The 22240-nt window shown below is 45.7% G+C and overlaps 3 non-coding genes across 3 annotated transcripts; all 3 read right to left on the bottom strand.

The window, feature by feature from the left end:
- Positions 1-949: 949 nt before the first annotated feature.
- trnad-guc (transfer RNA aspartic acid (anticodon GUC)) lies at positions 950-1021 on the bottom strand. The gene has a single exon. It is a non-coding gene; the product is annotated as a tRNA-Asp (tRNA).
- Positions 1022-2845: 1824 nt separating this feature from the next.
- Positions 2846-2917, bottom strand: trnad-guc (transfer RNA aspartic acid (anticodon GUC)). The gene has a single exon. It is a non-coding gene; the product is annotated as a tRNA-Asp (tRNA).
- A 1282-nt stretch (positions 2918-4199) lies between these two features.
- On the bottom strand, positions 4200-4271 carry trnad-guc (transfer RNA aspartic acid (anticodon GUC)). The gene has a single exon. It is a non-coding gene; the product is annotated as a tRNA-Asp (tRNA).
- Positions 4272-22240: the final 17969 nt, after the last annotated feature.

Genomic DNA, 22240 nt, shown 5'->3' with positions numbered 1-22240 from the left:
AAGAGAAAATGACACTGGACTTGGAATGCACTGGGGTCTCCCCTACGCAACTCGATGCCTGCTCAACGCATGTCAACTGTCTGTGTCAACTAACTCGTGGGCACTATCTTCCCGACTGCAGAGAGGAAAGGACACTGGACTTGAACTACACCGGGGTTTCACCTGTGCAACTTGAAGCCTGTTATGAAACTGCGTCGTAATGCAGAGGGAACTCTATTCAGATGAGCAAGAAAGCACATTGGCATTCATCGAACACACTTGCGCAAAACAAATTTTCTATCCTGGAAAATGCTTTGACGTAAAGTACGTCGTCCGAATGTGTTCATGTAAACTAGTAAAGGCTCTATTCACTTGAGTGAAATAAATGTACTGATGAGGGCGTCCACGTGCGGAAACCTGAGAATATAAACGAGACTGCAAAGTTGTGGCTGAAGAAGGGTCTAACACGGACAAACACGTCCGTCCGCTCCGGTAGAAAGCCTAGTGTTTCCTTAAATCACGTTAAGGCCTCGTACTCTAAATCCAACGTGGTTTTCTCGTGCAGGTATGAACCCTGCTTGTAGCGTTGTCGGCTGTAGGTGTCAAGTCACTGGTGCTCAATCTCCTGCTGTTTATTTAAAGCAAGTGGCACATACAGACTGTTTAATTGGCAACACGTTAAATCAACCTGCAAGGGCTGCTTTGTTCATGGCACAGTGTCCCAAAACTTATAACGACGTGCAGCCTGTGGTGAAGAATGTATTGTTCTCCCCTGTGGAATACAGCCACATGCAGCGGGAGAGCTGTCTCTTAGCGGAGTGATCTAATCTGGTGTGGTAATAGCATAAAAATGTGAAAAAGTAGAGTATATGTGTCGCATGGAAACTATGGCTGACGGCATACAGAATCGCAGTCGGCTGAGCAAACAAGCCCCGTGGCATTCAAACAGTGGGGCGTAAGGCAAAAGAGACTCCCCGTCGGGGAATCGAACCCCGGTCTTCCGCGTGACAGGCGGAGATACTGTCCACTATACTAACGAGGAAAGCATGGCGGAGGGTGAGAAGGCGAATGACACTTTGGAAGGTTGACAACACGCCCGAACAGCCCGTCAATAAGCCTTGGAGTCGCTGTTAAGCTTGTCTCATGCTCAATCGCTGTCACGGCTCGGAAACAAGGTTGGCACATTGAAACGATCAAAACAGAAACCATCACAACATGAATGAACCAAGCAAATGCTCTTAAGTCTTGCCTCATAAGTCATTACGTGAAGCATCAGAGCATAAATGAACCAAGCAATGCTCTTAAGACTTGGCTCATAAGTCATTACATAAACCATCACAACATAAATGAACCAAGCAAATGCTCTTCAGTCATGACTCATGCTCCCTTCCTCTGATGGCCAAGAGATAATGACACTGGACTTGAACTACACCGGGGTTTAACCTGTGCAACTTGAAGCCTGTTATGAAACTGTGTCGAAATGCAGAGGGAACTCTATTCAGATGAGCAAGAAAGCACATTGGCATTCATCGAACACGCTTGCAATGCAAGGGCGTAATGCAAAACAGGTTCAGAACACGCGCGAACAGCCCGTAAATAAGCCTTGGAGTCCCTGTTAAGCCTTGTCTCATGCTCAATCGCTGTCACGGCTCGGAAACAAGGTTGGCACATTGAAACGATCGAAACAGAAACCATCACAACATAAATGAACCAAGCGAATGCTCTTAAGTCTTGGCTCATAAGTCATTACATAAACCATCACAACATAAACCATCACAACATAAATGAACCAAGCAATGCTCTTGAGTCTTGGCTCATGAGTCATTACATAAACCATCACAACATAAACCATGAGAACATAACTGAACCAAGGAAATGCTCTTACGTCTTGGATCACGCTGCCTTTCTCTGATGGCCAAGAGAAAATAACACTGGACTTGGAATGCACTGGGGTCTCCCCTACGCAACTCGATGCCTGCTCAACGCATGTCAACTGTCTGTGTCAACTAACTCGTGGGCACTATCTTCCCGACTGCAGAGAGGAAAGGACACTGGACTTGAACTACACCGGGGTTTCACCTGTGCAACTTGAAGCCTGTTATGAAACTGCGTCGTAATGCAGAGGGAACTCTATTCAGATGAGCAAGAAAGCACATTGGCATTCATCGAACACGCTTGCGCAAAACAAATTTTCTATCCTGGAAAATGCTTTGACGTAAAGTACGTCGTCCGAATGTGTTCATGTAAACTAGTAAAGGCTCTATTCACTTGAGTGAAATAAATGTACTGATGAGGGCGTCCACGTGCGGAAACCTGAGAATATAAACGAGACTGCAAAGTTGTGGCTGAAGAAGGGTCTAACACGGACAAACACGTCCGTCCGCTCCGGTAGAAAGCCTAGTGTTTCCTTAAATCACGTTAAGGCCTCGTACTCTAAATCCAACGGGGTTTTCTCGTGCAGGTATGAACCCTGCTTGTAGCGTTGTCGGCTGTAGGTGTCAAGTCACTGGTGCTCAATCTCCTGCTGTTTATTTAAAGCAAGTGGCACATACAGACTGTTTAATTGGCAACACGTTAAATCCACTTGCAAGGCCTGCTTTGTTCATGGCACAGTGTCCCAAAACTTATAACGACGTGCAGCCTGTGGTGAAGAATGTATTGTTCTCCCCTGTGGAATACAGCCACATGCAGCGGGAGAGCTGTCTCTTAGCGGAGTGATCTAATCTGGTGTGGTAATAGCATAAAAATGTGAAAAAGTAGAGTATATGTGTCGCATGGAAACTGTGGCTGACGGCATACAGAATCGCAGTCGGCTGAGCAAACAAGCCCCGTGGCATTCATACAGTGGGGCGTAAGGCAAAAGAGACTCCCCGTCGGGGAATCGAACCCCGGTCTTCCGCGTGACAGGCGGAGATACTGTCCACTATACTAACGAGGAAAGCATGGCGGAGGGTGAGAAGGCGAATGACACTTTGGAAGGTTGACAACACGCCCGAACAGCCCGTCAATAAGCCTTGGAGTCGCTGTTAAGCTTGTCTCATGCTCAATCGCTGTCACGGCTCGGAAACAAGGTTGGCACATTGAAACGATCGAAACAGAAACCATCACAACATGAATGAACCAAGCAAATGCTCTTAAGTCTTGCCTCATAAGTCATTACGTGAAGCATCAGAGCATAAACCATCACAACATAAATGAACCAAGCGAATGCTCTTAAGTCTTGCCTCATAAGTCATTACATAAACCATCACAACATAAATGAACCAAGCAATGCTCTTAAGACTTGGCTCATAAGTCATTACATAAACCATCACAACATAAACCATCACAACATAAATGAACCAAGCAAATGCTCTTCAGTCATGACTCATGCTCCCTTCCTCTGATGGCCAAGAGATAATGACACTGGACTTGAACTACACCGGGGTTTAACCTGTGCAACTTGAAGCCTGTTATGAAACTGTGTCGAAATGCAGAGGGAACTCTATTCAGATGAGCAAGAAAGCACATTGGCATTCATCGAACACGCTTGCGCAAAACAAATTTTCTATCCTGGAAAATGCTTTGACGTAAAGTACGTCGTCCGAATGTGTTCATGTAAACTAGTAAAGGCTCTATTCACTTGAGTGAAATAAATGTACTGATGAGGGCGTCCACGTGCGGAAACCTGAGAATATAAACGAGACTGCAAAGTTGTGGCTGAAGAAGGGTCTAACACGGACAAACACGTCCGTCCGCTCCGGTAGAAAGCCTAGTGTTTCCTTAAATCACGTTAAGGCCTCGTACTCTAAATCCAACGGGGTTTTCTCGTGCAGGTATGAACCCTGCTTGTAGCGTTGTCGACTGTAGGTGTCAAGTCACTGGTGCTCAATCTCCTGCTGTTTATTTAAAGCAAGTGGCACATACAGACTGTTTAATTGGCAACACGTTAAATCCACTTGCAAGGCCTGCTTTGTTCATGGCACAGTGTCCCAAAACTTATAACGACGTGCAGCCTGTGGTGAAGAATGTATTGTTCTCCCCTGTGGAATACAGCCACATGCAGCGGGAGAGCTGTCTCTTAGCGGAGTGATGTAATCTGGTGTGGTAATAGCATAAAAATGTGAAAAAGTAGAGTATATGTGTCGCATGGAAACTATGGCAGATGGCATACAGAATCGCAGTCGGCTGAGCAAACAAGCCCCGTGGCATTCATACAGTGGGGCGTAAGGCAAAAGAGACTCCCCGTCGGGGAATCGAACCCCGGTCTTCCGAGTGACAGGCGGAGATACTGTCCACTATACTAACGAGGAAAGCGTGGCGGCGGGTGAGAAGGCGAACGACACTTTGGAAGGTTGACAACACGCCCGAACAGCCCGTCAATAAGCCTTGGAGTCGCTGTTAAGCTTGTCTCATGCTCAATCGCTGTCACGGCTCGGAAACAAGGTTGGCACATTGAAACGATCGAAACAGAAACCATCACAACATGAATGAACCAAGCAAATGCTCTTAAGTCTTGCCTCATAAGTCATTACGTGAAGCATCAGAGCATAAACCATCACAACATGAATGAAAAAAAGCGAATGCTCTTAAGTCTTGCCTCATAAGTCATTACATAAACCATCACAACATAAATGAACCAAGCAATGCTCTTAAGACTTGGCTCATAAGTCATTACATAAACCATCACAACATAAACCATCACAACATAAATGAACCAAGCAAATGCTCTTCAGTCATGACTTTGCTAGAAGTATCCTTTCTGATCACATGGTTACTCTGGATGGTCTTTCTGTTTCATCATGTGCAGCAGTTAAAGACCTTGGAGTGATTATTGACTCCAGCCTATCATTTGATGCTCATGTAGATAATATTACTAGGATAGCCTTCTTTCATCTCAGAAATATTTCTAAAATAAGAAACATATTGTCACTACATGATGCGGAAATACTAGTTCATGCATTCGTCACCTCTAGATTAGATTACTGTAATGCCATACTGTCTGGATGTTCCAGTAGGAATATAAATAAGCTCCAATTAGTCCAGAATGCAGCTGCTAGAGTCCTAACTAGAACTAGAAGATACGACCATATCACACCGATATTATCCACACTGCATTGGCTCCCAGTAAAATCTCGCATTAATTATAAAATACTCTTATTAACCTATAAAGCACTAAACGGTCTCGCGCCACAATATCTAAGCGACCTTTTGGTGTTATATGATCCGCCACGCCTACTTAGATCAAAAGATGCAGGCTATCTGACGGTACCTCGAATAGTGAAGGCTACAGCAGGGGGAAGAGCTTTCTCTTATAGGGCCCCACAGTTATGGAACAGTCTTCCTATTAGTGTTCGGGACTCAGACACAGTCTCAGTGTTTAAGTCTAAGCTTAAAACGTATTTGTTTACTCAAGCCTACCCTGACTAGATTCTGTTCTACTTTCTCCCTCTCTCCTTTCGCCGAGCCCCACACGAATTTATGGAGATACTAGAGATCCAGATCCTTTCTGCCTCTGGATGGAGCTCAAATCTTCTTTAATTCCAGACTGCTGGGACTACGGCTGCTCTTAACACCATACAGACTTCATATAAATCCATAATGAACTTTTTCACAATATCTGTTGTTACCCAGATGAGGATGGGTTCCCTTCTGAGTCGGGTTCCTCTCAAGGTTTCTTCCTCTTAAAACATCTTAGGGAGTTTTTCCTTGCCACCGTCGCCACTCAGTGGCTTGCTCAGTTGGGATAAATTCACACCTTTAATATCTGTATACCGTGTTGATATTTCTGTAAAGCTGCTTTGAGACAATGTCTATTGTAAAAAGCGCTATACAAATAAAATTGAATTGAATTGAATTGAATTGAATAAACCATCACAACATAAATGAACCAAGCGAATGCTCTTAAGTCTTGGCTCATAAGTCATTACATAAACCATCACAACATAAACCATCACAACATAAATGAACCAAGCAATGCTCTTGAGTCTTGGCTCATGAGTCATTACATAAACCATCACAACATAAACCATCAGAACATAACTGAACCAAGGAAATGCTCTTACGTCTTGGATCACGCTCCCTTACTCTGATGGCCAAGAGAAAATGACACTGGACTTGGAATGCACTGGGGTCTCCCCTACGCAACTCGATGCCTGCTCAACGCATGTCAACTGTCTGTGTCAACTAACTCGTGGGCACTATCTTCCCGACTGCAGAGAGGAAAGGACACTGGACTTGAACTACACCGGGGTTTCACCTGTGCAACTTGAAGCCTGTTATGAAACTGCGTCGTAATGCAGAGGGAACTCTATTCAGATGAGCAAGAAAGCACATTGGCATTCATCGAACACGCTTGCGCAAAACAAATTTTCTATCCTGGAAAATGCTTTGACGTAAAGTACGTCGTCCGAATGTGTTCATGTAAACTAGTAAAGGCTCTATTCACTTGAGTGAAATAAATGTACTGATGAGGGCGTCCACGTGCGGAAACCTGAGAATATAAACGAGACTGCAAAATTGTGGCTGAAGAAGGGTCTAACACGGACAAACACGTCCGTCCGCTCCGGTAGAAGGCCAAGTGTTTCCTTAAATCACGTTAAGGCCTCGTACTCTAAATCCAACTGGGTTTTCTCGTGCAGGTATGAACCCTGCTTGTAGCGTTGTCGGCTGTAGGTGTCAAGTCACTGGTGCTCAATCTCCTGCTGTTTATTTAAAGCAAGTGGCACATACAGACTGTTTAATTGGCAACACGTTAAATCAACCTGTAAGGCCTGCTTTGTTCATGGCACAGTGTCCCAAAACTTATAACGACGTGCAGCCTGTGGTGAAGAATGTATTGTTCTCCCCTGTGGAATACAGCCACATGCAGCGGGAGAGCTGTCTCTTAGCGGAGTGATCTAATCTGGTGTGGTAATAGCATAAAAATGTGAAAAAGTAGAGTATATGTGTCGCATGGAAACTATGGCTGACGGCATACAGAATCGCAGTCGGCTGAGCAAACAAGCCCCGTGGCATTCATACAGTGGGGCGTAAGGCAAAAGAGACTCCCCGTCGCGGAATCGAACCCCGGTCTTCCGCGTGACAGGCGGAGATACTGTCCACTACACTAACGAGGAAAGCGTGGCGGAGGGTGAGAAGGCGAACGACACTTTGGAAGGTTGACAACACGCCCGAACAGCCCGTCAATAAGCCTTGGAGTCGCTGTTAAGCCTTGTCTCATGCTCAATCGCTGTCACGGCTCGGAAACAAGGTTGGCACATTGAAACGATCGAAACAGAAACCATCACAACATGAATGAACCAAGCAAATGCTCTTAAGTCTTGCCTCATAAGTCATTACGTGAAGCATCAGAGCATAAACCATCACAACATAAATGAACCAAGCGAATGCCCCTCTACTTTCACAGCCGTGGGGGTTGCGGCGACCACGGTGAATGGTCCTTCCCGACGTCCCGCAAGGGGGCTCTTTCTCTTGAAAACACGAATGTATACCTGGTCCCCCGGTGCCACTAGGCGCACGTCCTCCCGTACCTCGCTCTCTCCATGCACTGCCTCACGAACCTGTGAATACAAATGTCTATGGATTTTGGTGAGGGTTCGCACATAATCCTGCATTTCGTCCTCCAATTGTGCCAAAGACGGCCCTGTGTATGGACCTCGGGTGAATGCCATAGGCATTGGGCGCCCAGTAAGCATTTCATGAGGAGTCAAGTGCGTCATACGATTGGTCTGAGAGCGCATCTTCATCAAGGCCAGTGGTAAGGCCTGTACCCAGTTCAGGCGAGAGCTCTCGCATATTTTTGCCAGTTTATTAACTAGGGTACCATTCACTCGTTCTACCATGCCCTGGGATTGAGGATGATACACACATCCTAGCTTATGATCTATCCCCAAGGCAGATGCCACATTGTCAATGACGTTATTCACAAAGTGGGTACCGTTGTCCGAACTCAGAAAATCTGGAATACCGAACCGGGGAATGACTTCGCGACATAAAAATTTAGCCGCGGTCCTTGCATCTTCCTTGGAAGTTGCAGTTGCTTCCACCCACCTGCTGAAGCGGTCTACTACTACTAGAATGTAGCGCTTCCCTTCTTTCCGGTGGTCTGCTCCCATGTCTACATAATCCATCATTATATGCCGGAATGGCCCTGTCGGCGGGGGAATATGTCCTAAAGGAGCAGTGAAGTTCTTTCGCACATTGTTCTTGATACACACTTCACATCTATTCAACGCATAGTCCACCATACTGGCCAGAAATGGGGACCACCATTCCTGACGGATTTTTCGGATAGTTTCGGTTCTTTCGGTTCACATTGTCTACCTGCGGATGCCGCATCGGACTTTCCCCATTCTGAGTTAGGGCCATCATCTGCCCCGGCCCTACGGCAGCTTTCTTAGCTGCCTCATCCGCCAGTGAGTTCCCTTTAGTGATAAAGGAGTCATCGGTCCTATGTGCCCTGCATTTCACTACAGCTAATTTTGCGGGCAATGTCATAGCATATAGTAAATCTGAAATTGCCTCCCCGTGGGTCACGGCGGTCCCATCTGCCCGCTGGAATCCCCTTTGAGCCCAGATTGGTCCAAACACATGGCAGACTCCATGAGCATAGGCTGAGTCCGTATATATATTGCAACTCTCATTACGGCCCAAATTACATGCAGCTGTCAACGCCCGTAGTTCAGCTAGCTGGGCCGAGCAGGGTTGGGGGAGCGGAACACTCATCACTACCTCAAACGTCGCCGGGTTTCGTCGTGCTTCTACTACTGCCAACCCAGCCTTATTGCCCGTATTAGTACGATAACAGGAACCGTCCACAAAATACGTATGCTTAGCATTATCAATAGGGCAGTTCTCCAAATCTGAACGCGCTTTCAAAAATATCTCTGATACTGCTACACACTCATGGGGTACACCATCTATCGGGGTTACCAGTTTATCGGCCGGATTCACCGTGGTGCACCGTTCTATGGTGAGCTCCGGGGCTGACAGAATGGAGTCATATCCTGTTCGACGGGAGTTCGTTATCACAAAGGTCTGACTCGTTAGGAGCGCATGCAGTGCATGGGTCGTATATAATGTAACTGGGTGCCCCATGGTGATTGAGGACGCTTTCTGATATGCAAATGCGGCCGCTGCCAAAGACCGATAACAGGGGGGCATCCCTTTTTCCACGTTATCAAGAGCCGTGCTGTAATAGGAGATGGCCTGTTTTCCCATCCCTTGTTGCTGCTGAGTTAGGACGGCCGATGCGTACCCCTTTCTTTCGGATACATAGAGGTGAAAAGGTTTGCTATAATCTGGGTTAGCCAATGCAGGAGCGGTCATTAAGGCCATTTTAATATCTGCGAGTGCAGCTAGAGCTTCAGGAGTCCAGACGAGGGGGGCATTTGGCTGTGATTGGTCTGCTGCCTTAATCATATCCCGTAATGGTTGGACCCTTAGCGCGAACTCACATATCCATGGACGACTGAACCCCGCCATTCCTAGAAATGCCAACATCTGTCGCACGGTGGTTGGCTGTGGGGCCTTGCGTATGGCCTCTACATGCTTTGGTGCTATAGTACGGCTTTCTCCCTCTAACACACGACCTAGGTATTCCACCTTTTGTCTACAAAATTGCAACTTTTCTTTACTTACTTTGTGGCCATTTTCGGCCAACATTCTTAGAACCTTTAGAGAGTCGTGCTGGCATTGCTCTTTAGACGCACTACAAATCAAAAGGTCGTCGACATATTGCAAGATGGTGCTATGGCACTCCAGGGCTGAGAGGTCTTGAGCCAGTACCTGATTAAATATGGATGGGCTTTCACAGTATCCCTGTGGAAGTCTAGTGTATGTGTACTGCTGCCCTTCGTATGTGAAAGCAAACAAATGCTGTGAGTCTGGGTGCAGTGGCACGCTAAAAAATGCTGAGCATAAATCTATGACAGTATACCATTTGGTCCCTTCTGGAATGTTCGACAATAGGGTGTGTGGGTTTGGCACTACTGGTGTTTCCGGTATCACAATTTGGTTAATAGCACGCAAATCATGTACTAGCCTCCACTTCTCTGAGTCAGGTTTTCTAACTGGAAAAATGGGGGTATTGCACTGACTTCGCGTGGAGATTAGAACTCCGGCCTCTACCAATCCGTGTATTGTGGGCCGTATGCCTTCTCTAGCTTGCACTGACAACGGATACTGTTTCTGGTAGGGCAACCTTGCATTCTCTTTTACCTTAATCTGAGCTAGGTCGGCGGATTTAACCAACCCTACGTCGGTCAGATGTTTTGTCCATAGCTCTTCTGGAATAGTTTTCAGTATTTCCTCATTGTCCTGATCTTTTGCTGCCTTAACTGCCATTTGTAAACCACTCCGGTCCGTGTTCGTGCATATGCAGACACTAGTGGCCACGGCGGTATCAACTTCTGTTACTGAGATTCGCACAAACTTTCCATCAGGCGACTTGTGCAAGGATGGTTGGTAGTTGGCTTCCACTCTTGTACTTCTTTTGCCTGCCCTATCATTGGCTCTACCTCTTCCCGTTCCAGGCCTTTGGTGACCATGAGTGTGACATGGGGCGCTGTCCCTTCCAGCTGATACCAGTTAGCGATTCTATCTGGGAGCTTTATAATAGCCGCCACTCCCTGTGGGCCGCTTATTATTTCCATGGTTTTAATGTCCATTACTTGTCCCTGTTCCATGTCCTCCCAAAGCTGAGCATATTCCTGGTCTCGTCCACCGTCATCATTTTTAATAGTGCAATATAAAGGGGCCTCCACTTCGGTGCAATCGGGCCGCATGTACTGTAACCATGGTTTCCATTCTGCGTATCTGTGCCAGAGTTCCGAGTTAGCTGGATCGGACATCTCTAGCCAGTATACCATCCTCACATTACGGGCGGTGCTAGGTGGCTCGTGCAACAGTAAGAATTGTGTGGATATTGATTTGGGGAACGTCACCCAAATCCCAGTTGCTTCGCACTGTATCTGAGCTCCCAACTTACACAGGGCATCACGTCCCAGTAAGTTAACAGGCGCTCCTGGCGAATATAACAGTGGTGCTTGTATTGTCACACCATCCAGAGATAGTTCTTGAGGCTCGGTGAATCGTAAGGTTTGTATTTTTCCTGAGAAGCCCATAGTTTGAATAGCCTTACAGGTGAGGGGGAGCTGTGAACCTTCTTTCCCTATACTTGAATATGTAGCTCCAGTGTCGATCATAAAAGGTGCTTGCAAGGTGTTTCCGATCGTCACTGTAACAGTTGGCTCTTGTTCTGGATGCAGTGTGGTGACGGACTGCATGAGCTCCCCCCCGGGCTTCTCTCGGCCTCCTCAACTCTGGCTGGGTCCCGGCTCCCCATAGGGGCCATACATGGGGCCACCTTGGGGTACTGGGGGTAGCGGTTGGCAACGAGGTGGCATTCCATAGCTCTCCGGTGCTCTCGGTCCAAGCACCTGACCTCTTCTTTCAGCCCTATCCACGCGGTCTCCCCAAGTTGGTCGTGGGACACGTGGACAATTTCTCCTGAAGTGGCTAGGATCACCGCATCCCCAACACCCTTCAGTTGCCATATTTGGCCTTGGCAAAACTCGACCCCGTCCGTATCCTCGTCCCCTCCCCCAGGCAGGTGGCATTCCCGGGTGCATGGGGGCCCTCATATGATATATGTAATCCATCTGGTCGGGGTGCAGCATAGTAGTTATGTGTGGGACTTGCTGTTGTGGGTGGGCCTGGTATCCATTGGCCAACAGCATAGGGTCAGCCTGTGCTGGGGCTGACGCTTGTGTATGGGGCACCATCACTGCCGCTTGTTTAATGTGCTCCCTCCTCCGTTCCTTCTCTTCCTGTTTAGTCTTGGTCAGTTCGCCGAGCTGTGCTTTATAGAGTTGGCTCATTAGGGTTTCAGTGGCATCTTTAGCTTCTTTTTTCAGCTTCCTGTGTTGCTCCACGTGATGGGTCACATGTGCCAGAAATGAAGCCCATTCCATTGCGTTGAGCCCCACCACTTCCTCTAACTTCTTCTGTACCTCCCCAGGGAGAGCCTTCTTCAATAGCAGTTTGAACAGTCCCACACTTGCCACTGAATCGTCCCATTTGGCACCCGTTTCATCCCTCCATTTATCTTGAAACTTTTGTATGAAGGTTATCACGTTTTCTTCGTCTTTCAGTTTTATATTTTCAAGCTTCCCAGGGTCCATCTTAGCCGGATACATACTCCTCACAGCATCCCATATTTCTTGTCGGTATAGGCCAAACGGGATGGCATCAGCCTTGGGGTCGTCTATCAAATCCCTGTGTTCTGCCCCATCGAAAATTTCTTCAGCCCGTCCCTTGCCCACTGTTTGGCAGAGAATGGCTTTGATATCGCCTATCGCCAGGTGCTGTCCTGATGTTTTTTCCTCAAACTGTGTAATCCATTTCTGCCCCTCTTCACACATGTTGGGTAATCGTTGGATCAGGCCCGTTAGGTCCATGAAACTCCAGGGTGCATAATGTAGGGCTTTTCCTTTAACCATGAGGGGCATCTGAGTAAGGCTGGGCTCCGACTGGGAGCGGGCATGCGCCAAGCACGCTGTGACACCAGGTTCGAATCTCACTGGGGGCCTCAGGCTTTCCCTGTTCCGTAGTGTTCTAGCTCCTCTAAGCTTCAAATCGTCCAAGTCCTCCTCCTCATTGACGTCTTGTTCAACTTTTCCTTCGTTGTCTGTTTCAGCCCCCTCGCTCTCAGTCCCCACTTGGTCGTCCAGTTCCATGTCTGAACTTACTTGCTTCTTCTTCTGCTGGTGATATATTAGGACTTTTGAGGCCTTACTCAGGCTTTTCACATGTTTTCCTGCTGACTGGTTCAGTGCTCTTCCCGACCTTTGTGATTTTGACTCTCCCAAACGCGGCTTGTGCGCATACTTATTTTTCACAGCAGTCGCCATTTGGAACGCTTGACCTGCGAGATTTTTCAATTCATCCATTTTACCCACGCCGTATGATATCCCGTCCTCTAGCCGTCGAATCCTGCCCTCCAATTCCTTATCCTCCTCGACAGCATATGGGGAGAGCACCACATCCCCCTCTATACGGACCATCCGCCCCACATTGTCTCTCGGCTCACTTTTTCCTCCTCCTTTGGTATGTGGAGCCCCTCGTGCTCCGTTTCCACCCTCGTGCCCTCTCTCGCTCCGACAACTTTCTTGATTGCCCCTGGTCCCATGCCCCTCCTGCTCCTGTATTTCCTCCAGTTCCTTGTCTTTGTGCTTGTGCACCATCGGCCGTGACCCTGGCCTCGGGGTGCTAGTGCTGGGGGGAATCTCCCTGTGCTCCGGCCACCCCGGAGTGCGGGTCCAGTTTTTCATATACTCCTGTAGTTCCCTGTCCCTCTCCTTGTTGCCTACCTGTGGGAGGTCCAGCCGTGGGCTTTCGTTCTCGACCGGGGTTCTATCCTCGTATCCGGCAGCTCCTTCCATTTTGATACGTTCTTCATCCTCCCGCATGCGATGCCTCATTCTTTGGTATCTGGTGAATGTTCCCTTTATGTCCACCTCAGTTTCCTTCCATTCATCTTCTCTGTCTTCCAGGTCTTGCATCATGTAGAGCCCGGCGGGTGGGGCACTTCCGACAGGTCTCACTGGAGGGCGGTACTGAGGATTATATGAGGGCGGGGCCTCGGCCAATTCCTCCTGAATGGCTTCTTTTATCTTTTTTCCTAGGCTTGCTTCCCTTTCTTCTTTCTTCCGTATCACCGCCTCTGCTCGTTCTCTCTGCCGCCTATCCTTCTCCTTCTCTTCTTTCCCTGCCTCCACAAACCAGTCCACTATCTTCTCTGTCTTCACACATTTCTCCCTCACTCTCAAGCCTTTTTTCTGTTCATTCCATACAGCTAATCTCTCTTTCATTATCTGGCATAGCTGTTCATCACAAGTACCTTCCTCGGGCCATTTCCACTCACCACTAGTCTTCTCACTCCATTTTTTACAATAATGTCTAATGTCCTTCTCATCTGTACAGTGTTTGCTTATCACCCTCTCTATCGGGCTCATCTTTTTCTTACATTCAGCCATAAATCTGGTCGTGTCTCACACCTCTCAGCTCTTAAAGTCGGTCGTACACACCCCCTAAATCCACTAAGTTATGCCTCACAGCCAAATGTTTTCCTTCTACCTTGTCCGTTGTTCCCGCCTGCTTAGCCTATCTCGTACCGATTTATGCCCGCTTTTCCCTTCCGTCGGTACTTGGCCCAGCCAGCCTCCCTAGGGACTCACATACACTCAAAGTACATACACTCAATTTACTTATGATGATTAATTAATTAAGTTAAATGATTCAATTACTCTTATAAGTTTTAAGTTTAACTTTAGGTAATTCACACAGCCTCACACAACAGACAATTCTTACATGTTTAGAATATTCTTAGACATAATATTTACCTATTCAACATTACCCAATTTTGGGTAATTAAACAAAAATTAAATTGTATTATTATTTGTCATTTAACTGAACAACACCTTCATAATTTATGGAATATAAATGAAAAGGTCCCAATGGACTGACTCCCTGATTTCTCAACAATTTTGTTATATATTACTGGTCTGGAAGTTCTTATTCACCCAATGGGCAGTCTGACAGATTCCTAAAATATTAAAAACAAAAAAATTAAATGTTTTTTTTGTTTGTTTGTTTTAAAACAGCAGTTATTGATACCAATAAAGTTATAATACACACAGTCACACTCGACTCACAGAAAGTCCATATCAGATTCAAAACATTAAAACAAATTTAAAACAAAAATCTCACACTGTTCTATATTAGTCAGCTCAATCTGAAGTGCCCACACACACACATTTTCTTCTTTTCCTTTTTTCCTTTCCACACAGAAGACAGGCCTGCTTGTGCAGATAAGAACAGATAGGAACACACACATACACCCCTTTCTATCAACAACGTCGGCACACTCATATACACATTGTGTCACACACTCTCTTACACATATTTAGTTATTACATACACACCATTGTGGTCTCAGAATATAAAACGCCTTCACACCAGCTCGCATGTATGAAGCTTACAGTCACATAAATTAAATACAACTTTAAAAAAAAAAAAATATTATTATTATTATTCTCCCTTTTTTCCCCCCCTTTTTTCTTTTTCCCTAAATTTTATCAAGCGTCAAATGTATGGAGCTCTCTTGTTCAGAGCACTAATAAATACATTTTCCCTGTCTCCAAAACTTACACGCTCTCACACCACACTCATATTATACATATTATAAGCACATATATTTTAAGCACACACATTTGTTAGTACATATTCCATTCGTACACCGGGCATGCTGTATTGCACGACCCGGACCTGGGCCCAGGATTTATTCCCCTCTCTATCCAGCCCTGGAATCTAATCTATCTTTTATCTAATCCTTTTCCAGCGGTATTAGGGGTCCCCACCAATGCAGCCACCACTAGACTGCTAGTCAAGTCTAGTAGCCGGTATCTGGGGTCTGAGGCCTCATTTTCCACCTGCTTTCTATCCCCGCCCTGGAGTATTTCTCTATTTCTCTACTCTTTTTTCTACCTTTTTTCCCTTCCTCCAGCGGTATTGCAGGACTTTCACTCACACAACACATATACCATTTCTTTATTACAATTATAAAAAGTACATTCTACAATCTACACTTCTCTCTTACCTCTTCTCACTCACTCCAGGTTCTTTTGGAGACCCACTTAGTCTTTCTTCCCACCCCGGGGCTTCTCAATCGTAACAACAGACCACTAAAACAGAGCTTTGAAATAACAGGCGTCTGCAATGCCTTTTCCTATACGGCCTGTCTGTTGCTTAGAGAGCGAAGTCCCACGGGAGAGATTCCAGACATATAGATCTTAGCCCAGTCCCATCTGGGGTGCCAAATGTTGGCTCAAATTTAGCCTATTACCCAAAAACATTTAAAACTCAACTTAGAAGCCAATACTCACATCTACCTCTGAGCCCAGTTGGAGATAGAAAAAACACACCAGCCGTGAGTGAGAAGAAGCAAGGGTCCAGCTTTATTGTTCCACCACACGAGATCCACACCGATGAGAATTCTCAAAAGTGATCCCCCATACCCTGAGCTTAAGCTCCAGTATTTATACTGTATTTACACACTAGATAACCCATAGGTTTCCAGAAAAGGCCTATTTCACTTACCCATAGAATTGAAACCAGGGGTTTTACTTTACACATAAAATCAGAACCCAGGCATTTCCAACAACCCAGGAAACAAAAACCCAGTGTTTCTATTTACCTAGGTTTTCAAAAACCAAGTTTCCCATTTCCCTAGGTTAAAAAAATGACGTAAGCAAGACGACTAAACAACCGGGAGGGACCTTGGTCTTATCGTTATCTCGAGGGGGGGGGCAGCCACCCTTATAACTGGCTTTCTTCATGGTTCTCTAAAAATTAAGGCTTTCCTTGCGAGACGAGAATCTTCACCATCTGAATCATGAGTAAGTTATATTTTCCTGTTTTTTTCCTGTATTTCTCGTTTATAATTTATTTTCATATTTGCACTATATTTCTTAGTTTATATTTATACTACTTGAAAAGCGTATAAATTTATACTACTTACTGTACTTCCAACTTCTTAATATCATTACAGTTCTACTGTCCTGCATATGCTACTATTCTGTTTTTTATAGAGTTTCTCTATCACTATAAGATATTATTAAAGTTATTCATGTGTGTTTATGTATGTTGTGTCTACTTGCCCGCCCTTGACTGCACGAGTGTGTGTGTGTGTGTGTGTTTTAGCACTCCTCAGCTCGTACACTTCTTTTTGACTTTTTTTTTTGACTATTACTGCTCTTAAATTGCTCGTAATTCCAATCTGTCAATGTCTGCCTAATCCCGCTTCTACGTGTCAAGGTGCCCGTTTTTCCTTCTTCTCCCTTATGTTTATTTTATGACATTTTTTATCCACAACACTTGACTAGGCCGGAATAGGTGTGTCTGGGGTGGAAGCTCCTTTTATGCAATAGGGCATGCGTGTCGGTCTCCTTGAAGAAGACTTTAATGTCCAGTTTGTGTGACGAATTAAAGTCAGGGCCTTTGTACGTAGTGGTGTCTAGAAAGTCCACCGACTCATAACTAATAGTGGATTTAAGTGTAATGGACAGATTGTGGTTATTTAAAGAGGCCTCGAAATCCCTGAACTCATCCTCAGAGTGGGTCCACACTCCCCAGATATCATCCAGATATCTGAAGTAGTGCAGGGGCCTTCTGTGGCATTCGGCCAAAGCCGAAGCCTCCCACTCTGCCATGAAGATGTTGGCGTAGGCCGGGGCGAACTTCTTGCCCATCGCCGTGCCTTTAATTTGTAGGAAAAATTCCCCGTTGAACTCAAAGTCATTTCTGTTTAGATTAATGTCTAAAAGACGGATGAGTTCCTCGTCAGGCCTAGAGGCGTCCGGGTGTTTTTTAAGTATGTTTTTTATCGCCTGAATTCCCTCTCTGATGTCGATATTTGTGTAAAGGCTATCTATGTCCATGGTGAAAAGGATGGCTTTCGGCGGGATTTTTAGTCCTTTCACCTTGTGTACAAAATCGTACGTATCCTTAATGTAACTGGGGTGGCCCATAGAAAGGGGATTTAGATGATAATCAAGGAATTCGGCCGTGTAGTAGGTCTCGCTACCACAGTCTGAAACTATGGGTCTTCCTGGGGGAATTTCATAGGGCCTGCTCCATTTTGCTCGGTCCTTATGTATTTTCGGGAGCATGTAAAACCTCCTGCTCCTCGGTTCTAAATTCCCCAGTAGGTAGGATTTTTGTTTCGCGTTAATGTATTTTTTTGTGTAAAGACTTTGTGTTATTTCTTTTACCATCGGTATGGTGTCTAGGTATATCGGTTCTTTCAATTTCCTATAATATTTAGGGTCATTTAATTGTTTGTACCCCTCCCATAAATATTGTTCCCGATCCATAATGACTATGGCACTCCCTTTGTCTGCCGGTTTTAGAATGATCTGTTTGTTACTCTGCAGTTCCCTGAGAGCATCAATCTCCCCCGGAGTGAGGTTCGGTTCTTCTCGGGGTGGCCTGAAATGATTTTTAAAAAGTTTTAGGTCCGTCTCAAATAGATTGAGAAGTTCTGCGGGTAGTTTATCTGTCGGCGGGGTCCAATCAGATTTAGGTGTGAACGGAGGTGGTTCTTTTTGTGTGTCATTATGGAAATAGGCAGCTAATTTTAGTCTTCTGTGGTATTGCTGTAGGTCGAATCGTGTTTGTATCACCTGTCGCTTCATGCCCGTTGTGCCCGATGGGATAAATGTTAGGCCTATATTAATTAGGCTAAGTTGACAGGGAGTGATGTGGAATTTTTTTGATAGGACGATGACATTTCTATTCCCCTCCTGTTTATGCAGGCTTATGGGGAGATTTAATTTAAATACTGCAGCCAGTGCTGGAGCATGCTACCGGCCGTGTCCGCCGTCCAATGAATCCGGTCACCTTTGGTTTGAAATTCCGAGCTGGGAAGGGCCGGAATGTGTCTGAGGTTTCTCGTGATGTAGGCGTTTAGGGTATCGAGATGTATTTGTTCGTTGGGCGGGAGCTCAGGAGAAAAATTCACCACCGGCACCCAGATTTCCGCCCGAGGGAATTTTTCTTTGGCCGTTCTCAATAGCCCTTGAAGCCCCTTGATGGCCGTTTCGTTGACGTTATTGGTTCTGCCATTTATGCCCAACGAAAAAATGACGTGTTCTGTGTCAGTAGAGACTGTGTTTTTGTCAAGCATCTGTTTTACATGTGCAAATTTGGCCCCCGGATAGCTCTCTATCTGTAGGTCGGGGTTCTTAAAAGGTGGCATCCTGGACAGATTGGAGTCCCCGATAATGAGGAATTTTCTCCGTGCCGTCAGTGTCCATTGAGATTTTGTCTTTGTCGCTATGTGTCTGCTAGGCCTGTCTCCCAGCCCGTCGCAGTGTAACACGGGAGATGCGCCGGGCCCTAAGCTTAAGCGGGCCTGTGTGGCTGTTTTGAGGCTAGTGATTTTGTTAGGGCTCGAAATCGCCTCAGGTGGAGTGACCTTCTCTCGTTCGCACTCCCCTAGGTCCTCGAAGCAGATGAGATCATCCTCCTCCTGTCTGACACAGGGGTTAGGACGTCGCCGAGGACCGCGTTGTGCTTTTGGGGAGGAAAGGAGATGAAGGGAAGTGTCTAAATCGCTGTCCGGTTCCTCCTCTCTAAGGGGGGACCACTCATGCAGCGGGTCAGTCATAGTGGACGCCGTAACGGATCTTACAGGTGGGGATTGTAGTCCCGTTCCTGTGTGTATCAGTGCCTGCACTGTGACTGCTCTAACCGGTGTGTTTTGTGTCTGGGGAGGGGAAGGAGGGGGATTCTGGGTACCCGTTTCCCCTTCCCTCTGAACCGGATCGGTGGGAACGGGCACCGTTTGCCACGTCTCTCGTACCAGCCCTTGAGCCTCTTGCAAAGTTTTGTCCTTGAGTCTTTTACCAATACCCCGTTTTGCCCACACGATGGCAGTGTTGAGGCATTTTTCCCAATCCCTAGAGGAGAGGTGCTGCAGCTTAGCCATTTCTGCCCCTAATGCATCTTCATAATGATTTTTAAGAATTAGCATTGTGGTGTATGCCCAATTTTTTGCATTACCCTCAATCAGGGAGTATGTCGTGGCATTTGGCAATGCAGGTTTGATGATCTCTGACAGGTGTTTTTCAATTTTGTTAATGGACGGAGGCTGTTCATGGCTAACGTTGTTTTTGTGGTGTATTAATTTGATAATTTTAAAAAGGAGACGGGTTTTGGTGACAAACTCCGGGTCATCAGAGCGCTCGGGCTTCGTGTTCCGTTTGGGATATGTGTTTTTGTCCCTGGGAAACCAGCGCGCCGTGCCCACTCCGTTCTGTTCCCGGTGGCGTGCTTGCTTTGTGATAGCTTTTGGCCGAGGCAGAAATGTTACGGGTCCCGAGAGGGCCCGGGTTTCAAAAAATTGCGGTCTGTCGGACCGTTGCTGGAGTTGACCGCGGTGGGTCGGTGCTACTCTCCTGTGGCCACCGTATTTGACTATGTCCGCATAGGAGAGCATTCTCCCTCCCTGTTCATCCCACGTGGTTCGGTAGCCACCGTGTTTGACAGTGTTCCCATGGAGGGGTGCTCTCTCTACCCGTGTATGTTGTACAGGATTGTGATAAGTGCGGGGCATGGGCCAAACATTGCCCTGGACGGTGCGTTTGCGTCCGCGCGTGACGACTGTCCAGTCGTCCCTTTCTGGCCAAACCATGTTTTGGCAATGTTATTGTAGTTTACTGAACTCAGGTAAATATAACTTTCTGAAATCTTTTCTGTGTCTTATTATCAATTTTTCAGTGTATTGAATGAATGTGGATTTTTACTAATATCAAATTTTAACGTTTTTATCTTTTCTAGGTGTTGGAGAAAAAAAAAAAAAAAAAAAAAAAAAAAAAAAAAAAGGTAGTGTATGGTATGTATAAATGTGCTATTTTGAGTACTGAGGTATTTTAGAGTATTTTTGGATTTAAGTTTTAGGTATTATTAGTAGTGTTCGGTTCGTATCAGTGTAGTTTCTTTTAAGAAAGGAAGATAGGGTGTATTTTCAATAAAATAATGAATGTAAGTAAAGGGAATCCTTTCCTTAAACTTTAATTCAGGTACAGTTAACAAAATAGAAGGATAAATCAGCTGTTGTAAAGCAATAGTAGCAGGTAGTATTTGATTTGAATCGAGGTACTCTTTTTTTAGAAAGAACGAATAGGGTGTATTTTGAATCAAAAAGTGAATATAATAGTAAATGTAAGTAGATGGAATACTTTCCTTCAGGTTTAGTCTAGATAAAGTTCAGAAAAAAAAGGATGAACAAGCCGTTGCAACGTTTCGGTTCCCTCAGAACCTTCTTCAGGCAGGCTTGTTCTGTTATTTCACAAAAGAAAACAAAAGAAAATGTTCAAAATGAATAAAATTGAAGAGATAAAGAAAATAAGTAATCAAAAATAACAGATTTCTAAGTGCAACTGGTTGTAAAAGGCTTTCTCTCTCAGAGCTAGCAGCAAGGAATGGGATTCTGCTCCTTCCCTCCCTCCCTTTATAAGGGTGAGGGGGTGGGACTCCATTCAAACGGGCCAATGGATGTTTTTTTCTCCTTGTCCTGGTTCCCACAACTCTGATGGGGGTGGGACTAAATTCAAACGAGCAAATGGGGGGCCTTTTCCCCTTTTCTCTGATTTGACAGAAGCAGCAAAGAGCCAATAAGAGGGTAAGCTGCTTATTTGTAGGGCTTTTTGAGTGTTCAATTTGGCCTAATAGTAATTGTTATTTGCTAAGTTGAAATTTATATATTATTCTGGAAAGTAATTCTAAATTTTTGAGATGATTATTTTATTAGTCTGTTTTTTGTCAGAATTTTTTTGGTTGGCACTAACGTATTCCTATGTGTGTTTTTTCTTTCCTGCCCTTAATCTAATTGATTACCATTACATATGTCCTAACTGTATTATAAATGACTATAATCCTTGTTCTTGAGCAGGATGATTATAGGAAAAAGATATAGTGAACCATTGAGATTTTTTCTGACATGAGGCATGGGCCGGTTAGGGTTGGGGTTAGGGTTAGCGGTTAGGGTTAGGGGGTTAGGGTTAGGTTTTAGGGTTAAGGTTAAGGTTAGGGTTAGGTTTTAGGGTCAAGGTTAGGGTTAGGTTTTAGGGTTAAGGTTAAGGTTGGGGTTAGGGTTAGCGGTTAGGGTTAGGGGGTTAAGGTTAGGTTTTAGGGTTAAGGTTAAGGTTAGGGTTAGGTTTTAGGGTCAAGGTTAGGGTTAGGTTTTAGGGTTAAGGTTAAGGTTAGGGTTGGGGTTAGGGTTAGCGGTTAGGGTTAGGGGGTTAGGGTTAGGGTTAAGGTTAGGGTTAGGGTTAGGGTTAAGGTTAGGGTTGGGGTTAGGGTTAGCGGTTAGGGTTAGGGGGTTAGGGTTAGGGTTAGGGGGTTAGGGTTAGGGTTAGGGGGTTAGGGTTAGGGTTAGGGTTAAGGTTAGGGTTAGGGTTTTAGGGTTAGGGTTAGGGGGTTAGGGTTAGGGTTAAGGTTAGGGTTAGGGTTAAGGTTAGGGTTAGGGTTTTAGGGTTAGGGTTAGGGGCCAGGGTAGGCGCTAACCTGTATGCACTGTCCATCTAATGTCGCTCACTCCACTGGGTTTCACCCCCATGTCAGCCGGTCCATTCCCACCATTCTTTTTCTCTTTTGTTTTTTTCTCCAGTTCCCTCGGACTCAGTGAGTATATTTTTGGGGTCATGTCGTGTGAGCA

Source organism: Ictalurus punctatus, chromosome 14 (assembly GCF_001660625.3).
Source record: "Ictalurus punctatus breed USDA103 chromosome 14, Coco_2.0, whole genome shotgun sequence".
NCBI lineage: Eukaryota > Metazoa > Chordata > Actinopteri > Siluriformes > Ictaluridae > Ictalurus > Ictalurus punctatus.
The sequence above is the reverse complement of the archived record's forward strand: the minus strand, read 5'-3'. Positions and strand labels throughout refer to the sequence as shown.